We start from the raw sequence: 16232 nt of genomic DNA, 5'->3' as shown, positions 1-16232 counted from the left end.
TGCATTCAGTGGAAAATAGTGGGGAGATTTATATACACAGAGAACATGAAACAATGGGTGTTACCATACACACTGTAACTAGAGTGATCAGGTAAGGTGAGCTATTACCAGTGGGGGGGGGGGCGGGGGAGGAAGAGAAACCTTTTGTAGTGATAATCAAGGTGGGCCATTTCCAGCAGTTGACAAGAATGTCTGAGGAACAGCGGCGGGGGGAATATGGGGAAACTCTGTGGAGATGATCTCTCAAGGCAAGGCTGAGACATGGCAAAGGGCAGCAACTGGGGTCGGGGTGGGGACAGGGTGAGGTGTGGAGAGGCAAAACCAACTCTGGTGGTGGGGGGATGGCTTCCATTTGTACCTGTTCTCTGGATAAACAGGAAACTCTGTGCTGTCAATCATGCTTGTTTAAGAAGCAATTCTTCTAAAAGAAATATATATTTTTTAAAATCCCCAAATACCTGTAAGTTATTGTCCGACGTAATAAGCCCTTGCGTGGGATTTGTCAGCCAGTGTCAAACGCAACCCTTTAATAGCAGGATTGCATTGCATATACATTAATTTAGGTTCCTGGGAGTGACCCCACTCATCGCAATGACACTAGGAAGTGAAGACTTCTTGACACGTTTGTGGCTTGTCAAGCACAGCTTGGTTCTGGTAGCTTCTCCCACCTTTGACTAATTGCTGACCTGACATCTTTCTGATAGTGACCTTGTTTCAGCTAGTAATTCAAATATCTCTGTGTCAGAAATAATAAGTGCTACAGTGAGACGAACAAGCAGAGCTTAAGTTGAGCAGAGATTAATGGGGTTTTAATATTCCTAATTTAATCACTCCTTTCTATCTGAATGTGTGCAACATGATGTAGCAGCTAATTATTTTTTTAACCATGATGGGGAATCTTTCCTAATCATTTTTATATTTAACATGAATGAAGGGAGGGCAGTGATTAATGAGGGAATAAATCTTACGAAACAGAAGCAAGCACATGATCGGTTAAAAATGCGGCTGTTTGATTCTCCCCTTGCTGCAAATACTTAACCAACTACACCTTTTCAATTCAAATGGCAAGCTGTTTTCAGCCTGAAAAAGGGGCTGAAACTAGGCTTATCCCCATGATATGGTCCCACCAGAATCTCTGTGTGAACATATTTGTGGCAAATACACAGTTAGTTTTTCTTTTTCTCTTTAAAAAAACAGGTTCACAAATAGATGCATTAATGGGTGGATAGATGTCTTTTGAAACATTTGTTCTTGACAAGGTGTTTGGAATTGCAGATGAGAAGCAAACCGGCTCTGAGCATCTGTCTGTCACTCCAAATGCAGTAAACCACCCTATGTTTCCATCGTGCTAAGGCAGTGAGACAAAGCCAGGAAACTCAAAGCTTAAATGGACAGTTGAGATATTTGATCTCTTCTAAAGTCCTTTTTTTACATTTTTTTTCTTTTCCTCCCTTGATCGTTTTTTGTTTTGTTTTTTGTTTTAATCAGGAATCTGTCCTTCATCTGAGGTTCCATCTGAATGTCCCTCTCTTTTGTACATGTCCTCAAGTTTGTTATTGTAGGATTGTTTGTGAGCTGTGCGTTGTGCACCCTAGGTTGTTACTGTAGAATGTCTTGTGAGTTCTGTGCTGAGCAGTAAAGATGGTGGGTGGTGAGTTGCTTCTGAACGTTAGTGCTTTGTTGTTGTAGGTTTGTCTATAAATGCGGGGTTGCATCCAGGGGTTTGTTAGTGTAGGGTTGCTTGTGCATACCAGTTTGTTTTTTTTGCAGGGTTGATTGTGAGCAGAGTGCTGCACAGACTGGTGGTTGCAGAAGGCTTTGGCTATGCATAGTGGATTGTTATTGCAGGGTTCCACATTGGTTCACACAAAAGTGAACACAGGCATTGGTTCACACAAAGGTGTCACACAAACTGACTAGTTCCCCTCTTCATTAGCTACTGTAGTGGATAATCTAGACTCTAAGAAATGAAAGACCATTCTGGGTGCCCAAGTCTGCTCTTCTACCAACACTTACAAGCTAATAAGACCTTTAATAATTTACTGGGATGATTTCCCCACCGCCAGTGCCCAAGCAGCCCTTACAGGTGGCCCTAATTTCTCTGAATCTCAAACAGGTTGTAAAACTGGTTTAATTAACTGTGAAAAGCGAGAAGGCATTCTTAAATACAGCTTTTATAGATTAAAATACTATATCTGTTGCTTATTGTGATGGGGTGTATTGGCTCTTTAAGATTGAAGGGGGCCAGAAGACCCCATTCCAGGCACATTGGAATAAAGAAAGCCTTGGAAACAGCATTGTAGCCAGAAGATGAGGTGTTCCCAGGGAATTGGATGGGAAAACCAGTATACTGTACTGGGACCAGGAGTCCTGTAGTGTACACCTCCCCTCCCTTCCCACCAGTTTAGGGGAGGTCTCTGAAGGAGGCAAGTATATATGCTGCCTTCTCGCTCAGAACCAGGAGTGTCCTGACAAGGGAGAAGGAAGCCAGTAAAGAATAACCCCGTTACAGGGTGACATACACCAAAACACAGATGCACCATGTTTTGATCACTGGTCTTCCATTTAAATGACCTGTGACCCACGTTGACAGGTTTCAAGTTTGAGAGGAATGCCACCAGGGGGATTTATTATTATTTGTATTGAAGTAGTGCCCAGGAGCCCTAGTTACGGACCAGGGCATCACTGTGCTAGGCCCTGTTCAAACACAGAACAAAAAGACAGTCCCTGCTCCAAAGATCTTACAGATCTGAGCATAAGATGAGACAATAGGTGGAGACAGACAGATGGGGGAGCCCAAGGAAGCAAAAAGACAATACTGGATTTGTATTCCAAGCATTTTAGGAAGGTATTCTCAAAGGCAGTTAATTAAAATTCTACCCTTGCAGGCCTTGGATTCAAATGAATGTTATACTGTTCACCTTTCTATTTATTTATTTTTTTCTGTTAAAACTAAATTTGAAAAAAAATACAGGGAAAAGTATTGTCACTTTGTCTGACTTGAGATGGGGAACATGCATCAGGATCAGATGGAACACTTTAAGCTACCAAGATCCTGTTTATGTTAATATGTGCGTAGTAGTAAAGAACACAGGAATGGAGATATACAAAGCATAAGCAGATTTGTTTCCAAATAGAATTTTTTGCCCAAGTTCTTTCCATGAGGTCTTCTCAGCCAGTCTATATAGCATTGCAAATGGTGGTATAATTGCATTTGTCTTCCAAACTGTCTTTCCTTGAGGGCAAGCTTCACTTTGTTCCTGATTTGATTGTGTACTTTTAATCTCAAAGAAAAGCTAACGCATAAGTATTCATTACAAAATTGCATTTTACATGGTCAGTGTCCTCTCCTATAATTACAGGTCCCATCTGAATGGCATTTCTTTTTCTGTATTTTCAGCTGTTTTTGCAGCACAGGAGTTTAGTTCTCTCCAGCAGTTACACATTCACTGGATAAATAAATACACTATTTTTGCTGTCAAAGCTGAAAGCATGCACAGCTGTTTGCCACATGATACGCTGGGACTACAAGGTATAACATTTCTTAATTAGACTGACCTGGGTTTGCGAAGCAGCATCATTAGCTCAGAAAACTTAATTGCAAATGACAAGCCAAATTCTGCTCTCAGTTACTAGGAGTGGTACAATATTTCCCACTGGGGGCTTGATCCTAAGAGGTGCTGAGCATTTCTCTCTCCCCATTTCACTTCAGTGGAAGTTATAGGTGTGTCCAGCACTTCTCGGAATTGGCACAATAATTAGAGAGTGGTTCAAAACAGCCGTGATATTCCAACTTCAGAGGACTACTCTATGCCAGAGAACTGCTCTGCTGATCACTGGATGGTGGGATATCCCTGGTGTAAGGACCATCAGTGCAAAGTATTAGCACTAGCCAGGCTCTTTTGGCTGTTGATTACTCGCAATTTGGCCCCACATCCACCCAATGTGCTGTGCTATTCTGTTGCATTTGCCTTCTGGGTACCTGCCCAATGGTCCTGGCACAGCTTCCTGAACCATTAGCTTCTGGGAGATTTGAAAAGGCCTCTGGGAACCCAGGGAATTATGAGGGGGGGGGGAGAAGAGGTCAAACTCCAGTGATTCCTGGGGAAATCATCAGTGCCCTGATCCTGGTGCCATTTTTTAACCTCAAAATAGAGGCCAGAAAGAATGCTCTGGATTTGTTCCTGACTTGGCAACCAAGATTTTTCTGCTAGAGCTTTGGAAAAGCAATTGTGTATCACATGAGGTAGCAAAGCAGCGGAGAAGGTTCTGGTGGTATGTTCAGAGAGCCAGAGCCAGAGACGAGGTGTTTAGAGTCCATGATGAAGCAGCAGTATACTCGCCACTACCCAAGTAGCTGGCTCAGAATGATAATTGAGGGTGATATTCACCCAAAGGGGCCCAGACCATGACATGAGATCTAATGGTTCTCAACAGCTGGGATGAGCTTCTGTGGCTGCAGAACTTCAAGATAAGATAAGGAATCTTTTCTGCATCTCTGTGATGAACTGTCTGGACGTTGCAGGGCCATGCCACCAGAAGGAGAGATGGTCTTGTCATGGAATAGAAAGTATCGATTGCCCCGTGGGTGTTGGCTACTACAGATAATTTATTGGTCAATTGGGCACCAGTTTGTGGTTGGGGAAATCCATGAAGTGTGATCCTTTGGAGAAGGTGTCAGAGATTAACCCGTAGTGTGTTGTGGGGCGTCTGATCAAAATGGCCAGTGAGCCAAGAATGATTCAGGATTTAAATAGTTGAGGTTTTGATGGAACAGACTTGGCTATCCTGTGACCCCTCCATTCCAAGTGATCCCAGAAGTATATTAACACAAAGGGTTTTCACTCAATGGTGATGCAGATGTTAGGGGTTAATTGTGGCAGATTCATGGACTCTTACATAAGTTAATGGGGGAAAGTATGTTATGCCAGGAATGTCAAAGCGTCTGGACTTTTTAGAAGCAGGAAAAGCAGTATTTCATCCAACACTGGCATTGATGGTGTTTCCATCCTCCCATGGATAACCTCCCTCTAGATAACCCTGCATATTCACTCTTGCCATGGCAAATTAAACCCTTTCCTGATTGCACAAACCTAAACACAGAGATTCAACTATGATAATGGCGGAGTGTGCTTTTTGGCAACTGAAAGCAAGGTGGAGATGTTTTCTGACCCTCAAAGGCGGTTCAGATCCACCTGCTGCATTTGTCATAATGTATCTGAAAGTAAAGGTGAAATTTGCAATGCACAGTGCAGTGCTGAGGGAGTGACCTGTGTGCAACACAGGGGCACCCTGATCCTGACTGGAAACGTTGGGTCTTACCATAATACGTCTAGTAAAAATGCATTAAACTGGTACAGCAAGAATAATGGGAGGAGAAGCTTTCCTTACATTCCCTGTTCCTTACTAATTTGCCTCAAACCTTAGCAGGAGGTGCCCTCTCATAGGAATGATCAAGGAGATAAGTGTCAAGGTGCCAGCTGAAGTGGCACTTCTTTGTGATAGATACTTGTAAGAAGCTTGAGCCCTTCATCTCAGTTCACACGGGGCAAAAAAACTGCAGGCAGCCTGTTATCTCTGCCAGCTCAAGATGGATCCAGACCAGTGGTCTAGAGGCAAAAGGTTCTATATCCCATTACCCACCTCCCCACATCATCCAGCCCCCTGACTGTAAGAATTCTGAGTAATTCATGTCCCTTATTAGAATCTCAGGCAAGAAAACGAGAGAGTTTTGAGATGCCTGTGACACCGGAGTTCTGCTGCATAGCAAATATAGTCGCAGGGCTTCTTCATATATAACACACTGGGAGCGAGAGCATTCAGGTAAGGAAATGAAGAGCCTCAGGGCTCAGCTGTGCAAGATGAAAATAATTAGGGCATGTTTATCTCACGCTCAAACCTACAGAGGCAAAAAGCAAGGGGCGGGCATGTGGGTTCAGGGAGGGGGTGAAAAAAGAGAGTTCGTTCATACACACCTCTCAAACAGGTTTAGTTGTCTATCCTTCGGATAAATGCTTCTGCCCCTCGTCCCATTACCCCACTGCCCAAAGGCCTGATCCTTGCCTATACTGCTGTCTGTCCAAGTCCACTGTAGGTCTGTCTGACTCTGCCATGCTGGGCGCTTTTTGTAAAACGCGTGCGCCCCTGGCTACCGAGAGAAGGGGATGCATTTTAAAAAGGGCGCCACTGACCTGGAAGATTCCCCAGCGTAGATAAGAAATGAAGAATGCAGCTGGCACTGCACAGCCTTGCTGGGATCCCATGTTGCATTTTGCAGAATGTTGGTAATGTTGTTTGTTTGGGGGTGGGGGGCACAAAGAGGAAAGAAAATCAGGCTTGGGGGAATGGGGGTGGAGGAACAGAAGTCGCTCGCTCCAAGGTGGGATTGCTCCAGCTGAGAGTTGAGGAGGAAAGCAGGAGAGCAGAGCCGGGTAGTAAAGGGGGAAGCTTGAGATCGGGGACGGCAGGGGCAATGCAAGTGCCAGGATCTGCAGCTGCAGGAGTCCCAGAGTCAAGGTAGGTGGGGGCAAGCTGTGGCTTTGAAGAATGCAGTAGGATAAGTTTTATGGAGAGGCCTGGCCCCAATCTAATGGCTTTGCAGGAGTCTCCAGATTTGCTTGCAGGAAGGGAGGAAGACCTCAGAATGGTGAGATTAGCATATGAACTCATGGGGGACTCTCCAAACCAAACTGAGCTCTGAACCATATGGGGGCTCGTCCCATCACGAGCTTAGTGTGGTGAAATCTTTCCACAGTTCTTGTCTGCACAGTACAGAGTGCTCGGCATAAGCACAGCCACCGCCTAAACTACTCTGCAATGCTGTGGTTTCTTCTGCTGTTTCATGCATCTTTCTCTGGCCTTTCCTAAGGTCAGGCAGTGAAAACTGAAGCAGAGCAAAGCAGTCTGACGCTGAGCTGTGTTTATCTTCAGCAGGAAAGGTGATCAGTAGTTGTACTTTACCTATACGTCTTCCTTTGCTCACCTCCTAACAAAAAAGTGCACACAGTTTTCACATCAGTCACGAGGAACTTTGCTCATCATGCTTGTGAAATATGCAAACATGGCACTTTCTGGTGGCAAATCCTATTATTTATCCAATTTCTTTTGTTCTTGAACATACTCCTGTGCCTTCCAGGTCTCAGCACAGGCTCTGATGCTTTGCTTGGGTATATTTTGTATGTGCTAACTCTACCACCAGCTTCAGCAGCACAATCTCCTTGGTATTCTGCAGCGTTAGCTCAGAAACAGAGCGGTATCAGATAGTGAGGAGTGATTATTTTTTCATTCCAGGCTTTGCCACAGTTCTGCAGAAGGCCTGAGGCCATCTAGTCCATCATGGCTCTCTCTCTCTCTTCCTGTTCCCCTTCCTGCTTCAGTCTCCAAGTCATGGCTACCTTCCTATCAGCTGAGGCAGATTAGATGGAAATTCCTCTGCAGCCTGTCTGCTCTGCTTTTTCATTGATCCCCAAGCTCCACATTCGGATAACAAGTCACTCCACCCATGCCAGGGATGAATGTGAATAGCTGGGGTTGCCGCTGGTCAGGGCTGAGGTGCATGGGCAGAGCTGTGCGGGAGCCCTGGACTGGAATATGAGGGGATGCAGCCTGTGATAACTGAGCTACATTGGGAAGGTCCGTATTCAGAAAGCTTGACTAGTCCCTGCTGGCTCTTTGCCCAAGGTCCAGCTAACGTATTCAGAGTCTTGTTTTCATGATCAATAAAATTAGACCTAGGCCTGGTCCAGACACCCTGAACTCTCTGGGTTTCAGGAGCCAGGTGATTCTCCAGGCAATGCGTCCATCTCTAAGTAAAAGACAGAAAAGTGTCCACCTGTATTTTTTTTTAAAAAATCTAACCGCCTATCTACCAGCTGATCAGGAAAGAGGACCAGAGGCTCATTTGAGAAGGACCCGGCAGTGGGATTAGTGACCTTTTCTCTCTCATCCTAGGAAGTTGTGGATTTACCCACCCCCAACATGAGTAAAGGAGTCAGACCTTAGTTTTTACAGATCACCTTTTCACCCACAAATTATATTCTATTTAAACCCTTTTTACCCAGTGTGGGATACAGCTTCCTGTTTCAGTCCTGTACCCCCAAAGAGGAAGAATTTTAAAGACCTCAGCTTGGCCTGGATTTTGTGGGGTGTGATCACATCCAGAAGATGGAAATCCATCTGATCAAATGGCAAATCTCTGAGCTTTGGCAGATATGCCTCCTGCTCTGCAAAAACATGTTGCCATGGCTACCACTCTGTGCGAGTGTCTCTCTCCTGATCAAAGTGCTGTTCCTCCTGCCAGGGTCGCTGCTTGCACTCAATAGCAAACCCGGGCAAGGTTTGGGCCACGCCTCTGCAGAAGCACGGTGGCATCAAATAATAGCTACTAAATAGCCTGGTAATTTGAATTAAAGTTGGATGAATAGTCCCCAAAAAAATCTTGGAACCCGTCAGGAGCTTGAAAGGTTTATCAAATCCAAAGACTCCATTTACTATTCGGGAACAATAAAACTGGGAGGATACTGCGAATGTATTGCACTGAGAGATGAGAGGCCTGGGTTCTAGTCTCACATTTGCCACTGACCTGTGCCTCAGTTTCCCCTATATAATGAGGATAATATTTACCCAGTTTTCTAAAGTAGCTTTTGATTTATAGATGAAAAATCTTATCACGAGTTATACTTGCTTCTGAAAGCAGCCATCCTATCCTGCAGTAAGTATTATTGCCTCAGTGTTATAAAAAAGTATCCTGCTTATAGACCACATTTAGGAAACACCTGCTTTAGAGTAAAAAGTAAAAGTTTTAAAGGTCTGAGTTAGAGAAGGACCCTGATCCAAATCTCCAAACTCTGGGGTTGTTTGGGTCCAGATTCAAACATCGCAGCTTGGACTCCTGTCTAGTTGTCGTTATTATTAACAATTAAAAATGGGCATGTGGGATGCTTTATAACACAAACAGAAATAAGCCCTTGCCCCAGAGAGAAACTCTAGTACTGGATGTGAGGCCATGAGTGAGGATGACACTCAGTGGGAGGGGGCAGGCTGCAGCTTCCACCCGTAAGACTGTGCATACGCTCGCTCTAAGCATATGCACAGCTTGGCGTTTCCACAGAGCACTAAATATCATGCTAATTATTTTGGTGAATTAACTTCCTGTAGGCAATGCAGCTGAAATGGGTCTAGAGGAGCGTGTTGGCAAAGGCCGTAGAGCAGCACGTTCTGCATGCAGCTATTCCTTCTATAGGGGCTTGATCCTGCTCCCACTGAAATCAATGGGACAGTTTTGCCAGCAACTACAGTAGGAACAGGAGCGGGCCCCTTCACTTCAAGTGCATTTGTTCTGCTGCTATCTGAGTGTCTGGCTGTGTGAATTTGGCTACTGGAATGTCTCATTTGGACTTGTGTGACTGGGTGCACAAATCGGGTTCTCAAAGGCACTTTAGTCCCCTGCATGAAGTCTCGATTAGCTACTCGGTGCTGCTAGCTGCCCACTCTTTTGTATCGCTCCTTTTACTTACAATAAAGAGGTAAAGCTGGTGATACGTACTCTATAGTCTGGTAGCTAGCATGTCTCCAACCCAGTCCTTGCCCTTTGCCTTTCTGTAGCAATGGAAAGGAAACCAAAGAAAATGCATGGGTTGGGGTTCTTTGTGTGCCACAGGCATCCATCAGCCTTCAAGACTTACCAGCTGGATTAATTTTTTTTCTCTCTCCTGGAAAGAGAATACTCTCTAAAATATTAGTAACATTGGCCATTTGGGATCCAGGAAAACCAGTGTCGAACCCACCTCTGCATTCAATAGAAATGAGGATGACAGCGGCTAGCAGATGTACTGAAGGGAATGTTATGCTGATGGAGATTCAGAGCTTTCATCCCCTTTCCTTTCTCTCCTCCTCTTCTGTACTCATTGGTGTGAAACTGCAAGTTTCTTCCAGTGGCCGTGTGAGGAAGTTGCCTCTCAGCAAGCACAAAAGAGAAAAGAGGGAAATTTTACAAGGAATGTGTTCTCCCCAGGTGTGTGGAGTTTATCCTGAAGCGGGGATTGAGGTCATGTCTATTTTCTCTTCTGGTTTTAATTGTGTATTCCAATATGAAATTGCAGTATATCTACTTATTAAAGTGGCCTTCTGCTGTTGCCGTTGCAGTGTTTTCTAGAAACCCCTGAAAATCCCCCGAGCTGTGATGTGGGAATCCAGTTCTTTTTAGCGGATGATTCTGTAAACACATTTCCCTGGATTTGTAAGAACCATAGCAAGCATTTCAATTATTTGAATAAAGTGAAAGAATATCTGATGGTGACTATTCCGCTTTGCATATTCAAAACTTGCAGCCTAATTCCTGGGCTGTATCCTTTCCAGATGAATGGACTATCAAAAGGCAATGAAGCTGTGCAGGGGATTTAGCCAAAGATCTTCTCTTAAAATTAGTTCACACATGCATTTTTTTTTAACAGTATAAAGGAAGCTGCATAGCGATGGGTGACTCTCAAAGGGAACCTTGCCATTCAGTTTCATTTAATATACCCCTCCACACACACACCCTCCCAAAAAATCTGGGGCTGATCTTTGGCCATGTCCACGCTACGGGGCATATAGCCTCATAGCAACAGCACTGTAGCTATGCTGGCATAATCTCATAATGTAGACACAGCCCACAGAGACAAATGGGGTTTCCATCGCTTCTGTGGGCTCGCACATGCGTAACTCTAGAGAGAATCTGGCCCCTTGGGTTTGCAATGCTGGGCAGGAAATCTTGCAACAGCAGATTTTTTTTTTCTCCTGTCACTTCCAGCCACAATCCCAGTCAGGAATGGCAGGAAAAAAATCTTCTGTGAACCTTCAAAACAGTTAGGGGTGAGTTTGGTCCTAGAAGGGGGTGAAGTTTTGAGGAGGAGGAATTTCTATTTATTCCAAACTGGTTCTCTCGTCTCCAGTTCTTTCAAATAACTGGGGCCCATTTTAAAGATATTGGCCAAAACACCCAGTGCAACCAGTTGAAAAATACCAATTATTTTTCACTGAATATTTAAAAAAAAAATTCAAAATCTCCTGTAAAATGTTTTCATTCTTTTTATGAAACCAAACCCAAGAACATCTTCAGTTTTTAAAACAGATTTTGGTTTAAAAAAATGATTTTTCAATTTTAAAAAATTGCTTTTTGAAAACCAAAACCTAATCCTTTTTGCCCCCCCTCCCCCCAAAAAAAGTTTACCTACATTTTCTGTTTTCATCTTTGGGGGGGGGGGAATGAATTTTGCTTTTAACCAAAAGGAATTTTTTTGCAGAAAATTGTCATTTTAGTTAAAAAGCCATTTTTCATCAAAACATTTTTCAGTAAAAAAAATTTTAACTGACTAAAATACCCTGACCTCGGTCCTAAGGAACAGCCTAAAACTGGAAATAGGGGAAGAAATGGAGTGAGACAAGAAATGAGGGTGAAAAAATCAGAAGAGGACAGAGAATTGGAGAGGAAAAGAAGCCAAAAAAAGGAAGCAAAACTAGAAAATGGGCAAGAAGAGTGAGAATTAGGCAGGGACAGGAAGAGGGAAAGCAATCCATGCAACATAAAGAGCAGAATGAAATAAAACACAAGGAAGAGAGCAAGGAGCCAGAGACACCTGAATCATGCAGATAGCTGTAATAGATGCACATAAAGAAAGAATTGTAAAAGAAAGTGAACCAAGAAGAGAGGAATGAAAGCAAATAAAAGCCAGATCCCCAGCAATGAATGTCCATGACAGTAGTTGTATTCTTTCTAGTTCTGCAAGTGGAAAAAGCCACTTGGCCTAAACAATTTCAGAAGTGGCTTCTGAGTTGGGTATTTTTTTTTCCCCAGAGGAGCTGAGCAACAGTGGTTTCACTGACTTTGATTGGAACCGTGGGTGCTCAGCACCTCCAGGAAATCAGGCCCAAGCTGGACTGGTGAAATCAGTGGCTGCTGTTAAAAATGTCAGGGCTTGTCTACATGAAGACTTAACAAGTGGCAGGTACTGCTCCCTAGCTTGTCAAGCACCAACAGGCCGTGTGGATCCTGCTACCACACACTAAAATTCTGTAGGTCAAAACACGCTAAGGAATCAGGGGCCACACGGCCAGTTAGTGTGTGGCAAGCTAGGGTGCTGTAGATTTACATCCCAGCTTGCTGCGCACTAAGGGTATGGCTACGTTTTGACCTGGGCCAAGACTTTAGGCAGGTACTCGGGGCAGCTGGGCCCTCACGTGGCTCACGCTGCCATGGCTATGCTGTTTTTAGCATGCTAGCTCAGTCAGAGGTAGTGCTGATATGTCTCCTCAAGCTGGGAAGTACACCCCCTACTCAACATGTAGACATACCCAGCAGAGACTTTGGATATGTATACACTGCAGCTGGAAGTGAGTCTCCCAGCCTGGGTGGACAGACTCACGCTAGCAGGGCTTGAGCTAGTGCATTAATAATAGCAGCGTGGATGTTGCTGTTTGGGCAGCAGCTTGGGCCACCTGACCCCCCGGGTTTGATCTTGGGTGGCTAGCCTGAATCGCCACCGGAGCTGCAACGACCACAGGTGGGAAAGCTCGCTCCCAGCTGCAGTGTAGACCTACCCTGTTTGTCTCTATGTAGACAAGCCCTTATGGCTTGATTTTTCACCAGCTCTAGGGCTTGCGCCTCCCACGAAAGCCAATGGAGTCTGTGAGCTCTCAGCACCTTTGAAAGATCAGTCGTTAATGTGAGAGGCCCCACCTGTTCAGGTGGGCAGTCTGATTTCTGGGTTTGGCACTGAAAGCGAACCAAGGTCCCTCTTCAGATAAATCTATATTAAAAGCGCTATAGCAGCACAGCAACAGCGCCACTGCCCCACTGTAGTGTGGGTACTTGCTACAGCGACGGAAGGGTTTTTTGTTGCTGTGGTAAATCCACCCCTTTGAGAGCTGGTAGCTAAGTCAACAGAAAAATTCTTCCATTCACCTATCACTGTCTACACCAGGGCTTATATCGGCTTAACTACGTCTCTCAGGGGTGTGAATTTTTCATAGTGACATAGCTAGGTTGACCAAAGTTTTAGGTGTGGATCAGGCCTTTGTGGCTTCTCCCACCCCTAGAAAGTACAAACCATAACCAGCTAATGCATAAGAAAATGTTCACACGCCAATGAGTAAATGATTTACAGTCAAACGGGTTCAGCGTTAATTTGCCAGCGGTTTGGTCTCCTCTCATTTTCAGACGATCTGCCCATGCTAGTGTTCCAGCATCCACTCAGGTTGGAGTATCTTACGGTGTTCTAAATGGGAAAGTAGGAGCATTTCTGATCTCATTTTCCAGTATTTCAGCTGTGCCATAATCTATTTACCACACAATTTGTGTCACTTTGATAAGCGGCTGCTTCAAGACTGCATTTATTAAAATCAAGCGCAAGGACAGCTTTCAAGTCTCTCAAGTGTTGTAATAAATGTTTGAAATTAGTCATTACAGTGTTTGCCATGGTTCATATCATATACTCTATCTAAATGACAAACGATCATATCCTGGACACACACTCTTTTTCGGGTGATGCTTTCAGGGTGGGATGAGGAGGATGACTCTGCACCAACAAGGGAGGGATGGTGTATGGGGGGGAGAGGAGCTTGGGGGGGAGTGGTCAGTTGGAATTATGAGTAGAATTCTTATCATAGCCTCAGGGCAACAGCTTAGACCAGTGAACCGCTGGCTCAGCTTTTACTTTCCTAGCGAAAAATAAAATAAACCCAAAAGATGACGAAGGGCCAAGGAAGAAGCCTCTTGGTTTTTTTTTGTGATGTGGAACCATTTAGTTATCTGCATAGACAGGTTCTGATAGGGTACAACCATCCCGCACGAGGCAGCTCGAGCACAGCATCTGTATTTCTATTGAAAGAAAAGGAGGACTTGTGGCACCTTAGAAACTAACAAATTTGTTAGTCTCTAAGGTGCCACAAGTCCTCCTTTTCTTTCTGCGGATACAGACTAACACGGCTGCTACTCTGAAACCTGTATTTCTATTGTAATTTGGTTTTTGGTTATCTTAGCTAGTTTCTTGGTGTGTGCGCACACCTGAGTGTTTATTTAAAAAAACTGTTACAAGTTATGAGTATGTACACACACACACATGAATGCCTAATTATATATATGTGTATCCAGTTCTTTATATATAGGTTATGTGTATTTATACACAGATGTATTAACACATACACCATAGAAAAGAGACTATTATTAAGACAAATATTCTGTCTCAATTCATTTCATTCTTCATTTTCCCATCAGGAACATAATAGCTAAATTTATAGTGTTGAGTCTGGGCTATCAATTCTATTATTTTCAGTGACGATATCAGTTATGTTCCTTGCAAGGGAACCTTACGGGAGGGGAGAAAATTGGAGACAAAATCTTCGGAGGGCAAGAAGGGAGCGGGTGGAAGAGCAACTTTCCCCCCTTTTCCTTGCTCATTGTCAGTAACCCAGCGCTTTATCCCTAGAGAAACCCATCTGCTCAGCTTCTTGATCATCCAGCTTGTAACTCAGCCCTGTACACAACACATCTAAGATCACAAGTCTGTCACTATGGAAATAATTGTGCCACTACAAACACAGGTGCTGGGCTGAGAGGGGGAGAAGAGCGAGAACAGGAAATGGCCTGATTTGAATGTAAACAATGTTTATTTTTTAAAAATGAATGATTGGAAAGGGAAATAATGTATCCAATTAAAGAGAAATCGAGCTGTGTATGAGTATTAGTCTCTCCTGCCCTTGACTTGAAAGTGATTTTTTAAAAAGGTCTTTCACACATGAAAGGAGAAAACATTATTACAAAGAGCAGTTTATTGAGCTGGTAAGCTCTTCCTATGTTCATTCCCATCCCTTTTTAAGGGTTTTCCATTGTGCTTCCTCACCTCAATCCCACCACAGTCTTAAGCCTGTATTTGTGACATCAGTCTGTTGCTATGGGAATGACTGAATTGTGCAGCATGGTCTCATCCTATAAGGTGCTGAATGCTCTCCATTCCCATTGACTTGGAAGTTGAGGGTACTCTGCATGCTAGAGAATTGGGGCCCTATGACATAACTACTTATGGAACTTGAAGAGGGTTAGAAAAATGCTTGGGAACGAGCAAGCCAATTTGGATACAAAAAAGATGATCCAATGCAGAGACGGTAGCAGTTAGATGCCCAGCTTGCACTGAAATACATTGTCAATTGAAAAAAGAAAGGGAGGACTTGTGGCATCTTAGAGACTAACAAATTTATTTGAGCATAAGCTTTCGTGAGCTACAGCTCACTTCATCGGATGAATGCAGTGGAAAATACAGTGGGGAGATTTATATACACAGAGAACATGAAATAATGGGTGTTACCATACACACTGTAAAGAGAGCGATCAGGTAAGGTGAGCTATTACCAGCAGGAGAGCGGGGGAGGGGAGAGAACCTGTTGTAGTGATAATCAAGGTGGGCCATTTCCAGCAGTTGACAAGAACGTGTGAGGAACGGTGCGGGGGAGGGGGAATAAACATGGGGAAATAGTTTTACTTTGTGTAATGACACATCCACTCCCAGTCTTTATTCAAGCCTAATTTCATGGTGTCCAGTTTGCAAATTAATTCCAATTCAGCAGTCTCTCGTTGGAGTCTGGAGTTTTGAAGTTTTTGTTGTTGAAGAATTGCCACTTCTAGGTCTGTAATCGAGTGACCAAAGAGGTTGAAGTGTTCTCCAACTGGTTTTTGAATGTTATAATTCTTGACTTCTGATTTGTGTCCATTTATTCTTTTTCATAGAGACTGTCCAGTTTGGCCAATGTACATGGCAGAAGGGCATTGCTGGCACATGATGGCATATATCACATTGGTAGATGTGCAGGTGAACGAGCCTCTGATAGTGTGGCTGATGTGATTACGCCCTATGATGGTGTCCCCTGAATAGATATGTGGACACAGTTGGCAACGGGCTTTGTTGCAAGGATAGGTTCCTGGGTTAGTGTTTTTTGTTGTGTGGTGTGTGGTTGCTGGTGAGTATTTGCTTCAGGTTGGAGGGGCTGTCTGTAAGCAAGGACTGGCCTGTCTCCCAAGATCTGTGAGAGTGATGGGTCGTCCTTCAGGATAGGTTGTAAATCCTTGATGATGCATTGGAGAGGTTTTAGCTGGGGGCTGAAGGTGATGGCTAGTGACGTTCTGTTATTATCTTTGTTGGGCCTGTCCTGTAGTAGGTAACATTTACTCCAACCCCTCAGACAGAGACAGACACCTACAAGAT

At 44.0% G+C, this 16232-nt stretch overlaps 1 protein-coding gene across 13 annotated transcripts in view; it reads left to right on the top strand.

Annotated features, from left to right (window-relative positions):
* The window catches only part of TNRC6C (trinucleotide repeat containing adaptor 6C), a 584197-nt gene that overhangs the window by 84382 nt on the left and 483583 nt on the right, over window positions 1-16232 (top strand). The window contains exon 1 of one of the 13 annotated variants that reach the window (XM_074970994.1): window positions 68-91. The exons of the other annotated variants lie outside the window; for them this stretch is intronic. The gene's annotated coding sequence lies outside the window, so the exon portion shown is untranslated. Of the gene's footprint in view, window positions 1-67; window positions 92-16232 lie in introns of those variants that run through there. 13 annotated transcript variants of the gene reach the window in all.

The sequence above is a fragment of the Natator depressus genome, chromosome 14 (assembly GCF_965152275.1).
Source record: "Natator depressus isolate rNatDep1 chromosome 14, rNatDep2.hap1, whole genome shotgun sequence".
NCBI classification, from domain to species: domain Eukaryota; kingdom Metazoa; phylum Chordata; order Testudines; family Cheloniidae; genus Natator; species Natator depressus.
Note: the sequence above shows the minus strand (reverse complement) of the source record. Positions and strands in the feature narration are given on the sequence as shown.